Below are 4,858 nucleotides of genomic sequence, written 5' to 3' on the forward strand. Positions count from 1 at the left end.
CTCACCCCCACTTCTCCCGACCCCTCCACGGTCTCTAAATTGTCAGACTGGTCGTCCGACATCTAGTACTGGATGAGCAGAAATTTTCTCCAATTAAATATTGGGAAGACAGAAGCCATTGTCTTAGCCATCAACTCTATCCCTCTCCCTAGCATCTGTCTGAGGCTGAAACAGGCTGTTCGCAACTTCGGCGTCATATTTGACCCTGAAATGAGCTTCCGGCCACATATCCACGGCATAACTATTTCCACCTCCGTAATTTTGCCCGTCTCCACCCCGCCTCTGCTCTTCTGCTGCTGAAGCCCTCATCCGTGCCTTTGTTACCTCTAGACTTGACTACTGCTGTCTGGCCTCCCACAGTCTAACCTACATAAACTCGAGGTGATCCAAAACTCGGCAGCCCGTGTCCTAACTCGCACCGAGTCCCACTCACCCATCACCCCCTGTGCTCGCTGCCCCGTGTCCTAACTCGCACCCAGTCCCACTCACCCATCACCCCCTGTGCTCGCTGCCCCGTGTCCTAACTCGTACCGAGTCCCACTCACCCATCACCCCCTGTGCTCGCCGACCTACATTGGCTCCCGGTCAAGCAATGCCTCGTTTTCAAAATTCTCATCCTTGTTTACAAATCCCTCCATGGCCTCGCGCCTCCCTATCTCTGTAATCTCCTTCAGCCTCACAATCACCACCCCCCCCCCCCCGACATATCTGCGCTCCTCTAATTCTGTCCTCTTGAGCATCCCTGATTATAATCACTCCACCATCAGTGGCCGTGCCTTCTGTTGCCTGGGCCCCAAGCTCTGGAACTCGCTCCCTAAACCTCTCTACCCTCCTTGAAGATGCTCATTGACCAAGCTTTTGGTCATCTGCCGTAATTTCTTCTTAAGTGGCTCGGTGTCAAATTTATCTGTTTTGTCTTAAAACACTGCCGTGAAGCACCTTAGGACGTTTTACTACGTTAAAGGTGCTATATAAATACATGTTTGCAAAATGGCGACAAGTCAGTGCACCTCAAGGTTAATTCATTGAATGTGATGGATGCTTGTGAACCATTTCCAAGCTACTTAATTAAAGCGCCGTATAAATTTGTGTTATTGCTTTAGATCTGTGAGGTCCCTCTTAACCGTCTCCTTTCTGGATTGTAGAAATTGGATCTCTTTCATCTTTTCTTATAGCCCATCCTCGGCTTGAAATCAGCCTTGCTGCTGCTCCCTCTAACCTCTCCAATGCACGTACATGTTTCTTGGCAGCCTGGTGATCAGAATTGGCACTGGCTTGACCAGCGCATTGTGAAGCCTTGGATTTCTCTCTCCCTGCCCCCTAACACTGAACAGAATGGATTGTTGGCTCTTGTGACTGAACACAAGCTTGTCGCTCCTGAAGTTGCATCTGCATTTCGAATGCTGCACTCAGCAGTCTTGGCAATTCTTTATTCAGAACTATTGATTAACTGATAGCAGGGAGATGTGTCTATTCTATTGAAGCACACAGTCCGCTGAAGCATTCTTGTAAATCCTTTGCAAAAAGGTCGGCTGCCTATCTCCCCCAAAGGTAACAGTATGGGCCCATTGTCATCCTGATAAACGAGGATCTGTGTCAACCAGCAGTTAGAGACAGGCTCCTCAGTTACCTCTCAGGCCATCCTTCCAGAAGCTTGGTTTATTTCGAAGCGATTGCGCATATTATTGCATGGATTACGCCGCCAATCCCATCAATTTGGTGATTTGGATCGAGTGTGTCGACTGCAGTGAGAAGCAGCTCGGACTCACTTGGTGAGACATAGATCTGCTCATGGTCACAGAATGTCTGCTGCACCTTTCAGGAGGTCAGCGCTGGGCTTTGATGGATTTTCCCTCAGTGTACATGGCTCCGAAGCAATTCATCACCAAGGATCACTGATGGGATCAGTTCATGACAGTGCAAAGCAGAATGCTAAGTGCACTTCCCAGTAAAAGTTGGCCTTGCTTTTGACAGCACAGCACAGACTGGATGGAGGTCACTAGGCACCAATGTAATCCACAACACTTTCTGGCGTATAGTTATTTAACTGCGCTGTTGGAGTTATCTCCCTGTGGGTGTTCTCTATTGGGTCATTGAATGCAACACTTGCGGAAGTATTTGACAAATTGCCAGTCTCAGACGGGCCGTCAAGGAGAGGCCCCGACACAAAGGATAGAGGGCGAGGAGGCAGGAAATCATGATCAGGGGTCCCAACTAGAGGGATGGTCCAACACAATCTGTCCCAGCGCCTTTGGGATAGGGAGGAGAAATATTCATCAAGTGTTTGAATGTTTTATTTTTAGCTGGTTTCACATTTAGAAAAAGAATCTGAGGATTTTTCCTCCTTTGTGTTTTCGTTTGGCCTCTTCATGGCCCTTGATGCCAGCTGAGGTCGTTAGAACAAGGTACCCAAACTAACGGGAGGCAGGAGACCACTTTGCCACCTTTTGAGTTCCTTTACTTGAACATCAAATCTGGGGCCAATGATACTGCCCTTGTTCAATCTGCCTGTGAGATTAACAACAATTTTCCCACCCCTGTGGGATAATCTTAAACTCTCCAATGTAGCCACGCTTCATCATTACAGTCAGGAATCTCACAATCACTTTGCAGCATGGCCAGATGAGAACTTGGCCTTTTTCCGTGTTTCTTGGCATTGTTGGTGCTTGTAAGGGCATCGGCAAGAACGTTCATGCGCACCATAATGCCAGTTCGTTAATATGGGGTTGCCAATGACTACTCAATGGCCCTTCCTGTAGACCCAATGAAGAATGGATAGTTAGGCAAGAGAGAATTCCTGGACACATGGAACTGTACCCCAGCTTGTCGTTTACAAGTAGAAGGGTGAAGAAGGAATAACGTTAGAAAAAATAATCATCAAGTGAGTGATCCTGACCTCTGGTAGTTTATGCTTAAGTCATTTAATTGTACAAGAAATCAGAGCGAGTGTATAGTTCTTCCAACTCGGACATGAAACAGACGGTGATATTGGGAGCCTAGCATGGATTGTTGTAATACCACAAGAATATTGATTAAAGAACTTCACGAATGCAAGATTTGGTGGATTGAATGATCATAATTTCTTATTAAGGCTACGTGGCTCTTGAATAACAGGTTTCACAGTAAATTGCAGTTGGTTCTACATAAGAACATTAAAAAATAGGCCTCTCGAGCCTGCTCCGCCATTTAATAAGATCATGGCTGATCTGATCTTGGCCTCAACTCCACTTCCCTGCCCGCTCCCCAAAACCCTTCACTCCCTTATCGTTCAAAAATCTGTCTATCTCCATCTTAAATATATTCAATGACCCAGCCTCCACAGCTCCCTGGGGCAGAGAATTCCACAGATTTACAACCCTCAGAGAGAAAAAATTCTTCTTCATTTCTGTCTTAAATGGGCGAACCCTGATTCTGAAACTATGCGCCCGAGTTCTAGATTCCCCCATGAGGGGAAACATCCTCTCTGCATCTACCCTGTTGAGCCCCCTCAGAATCTTATTACGTTTCAATAAGATCACCTCTCATTCTTCTAAACTCCAATGAGTATAGGTCCAACCTGCTCAACCTTTCTTCATAAGACAACCCCTTCATCTCAGGAATCAACCTCGTGAATCTTCTCTGATCTGCCTCCAATGCAAGTATATCCTTCCTTAAATAAGGAGACCAAAACTGTACGCAATACTCCGGGTGTGGCCTCTAAAGCCGGAATGAAATTGTTTCCGAGTCTAGCTCTGGCAGTAGATAGAATCTAGCAGTTTGCCCGTGAATCTTCAGATGGCAAATTGCCAATGACAGTTGTCCTCAGTTCCAGCCTTTTTTGTGCTGCGTTACCTTCTGGTAACTCTCAAAATGTTTAATGTTGTTGTCGAGCCCTTGCTTTATTGCAACCTCCGTGTATGTAAACCTTCGGATGAGATTAGACATCGTGGTTGAGTGATGTGGTCATGACGCATTAAAAACTCTTATTACATGTTGTTCGATAGTGTGGGCTCCTGTACATAACAGTATGTCAGACCTCGGCATTGACGGAGATTTTAAAAAAACATTCACAATTCTTCACCATGCAGACTCGCCTGTGCCTGTATAGTCCTTGTGAAAACCGATCAAAGCTGAAATGCAACAAATCACACCATTGGAAAAATACTCATTTCTGCCAATCAAGTCATGAAATTAAGATTTTTTTCATGATAAAAAAACATGGAAAAATTACATTTTTTAAACTTCATGCTCAGGATTTGAGCATTGCTGGCAAGGCCAGGATTTATCGCCCATCATAAGTTGTCCTATGAAAGTGACGGAGCATCTTCATCTTGAACTACTGGCAGCGGTTTTGATACAACTGAGTGGCTGGCCTGGTCACCTGAGAGGGCAGTTACAAGTCCATAATGTTGGATTAGGACTTTTTGATTAAATTCATTCACGGGATGTGGGCATCGCTGGCAAGGCCGGCATTTATTGCCCATCCCTAACTGCCCCTTGAGAAGGTGGTGGTGAGCCGCCTTCTTGAACCGCTGCGGTCCGTGTGGTGAAGGTGCTCCCACAGTGTTGTTAGGGAGGGAGTTCCAGGATTGTGACCCAGCGATGATAAAGGAACGATGATATATTTCCAAGTGAGGATGGTGTGTGACTGGGAGGGGAACATGGAGGTGGTGGTGTTCCCATGCACCTGCTGCCCTTGTCCTTCTAGGTGGCAGAGGTCGTGGGTTTTTGGAGTCACATACAGGCTAGATAGTTTTCCTTCCCTGAAGGACATTAGTGAGCCAGTTGGGTTTTTATGACTTTTACCAGGCTTTCTATTTCCAGATTCATTTATTTTTTTAAACTGAACTCAAATTCTTGAACTGCCATCATTATCATC

The 4,858-nt window shown here is 46.0% G+C and overlaps 1 pseudogene; it reads right to left on the reverse strand.

Annotated features, from left to right (window-relative positions):
* Window positions 1–2,315: 2,315 nt before the first annotated feature.
* Window positions 2,316–2,703, reverse strand: LOC139234798 (small ribosomal subunit protein uS8-like; annotated as a pseudogene).
* Window positions 2,704–4,858: the final 2,155 nt, after the last annotated feature.

The sequence above is a fragment of the Pristiophorus japonicus genome, chromosome 22 (assembly GCF_044704955.1).
Source record: "Pristiophorus japonicus isolate sPriJap1 chromosome 22, sPriJap1.hap1, whole genome shotgun sequence".
Taxonomy (NCBI): Eukaryota; Metazoa; Chordata; class Chondrichthyes; family Pristiophoridae; genus Pristiophorus; species Pristiophorus japonicus.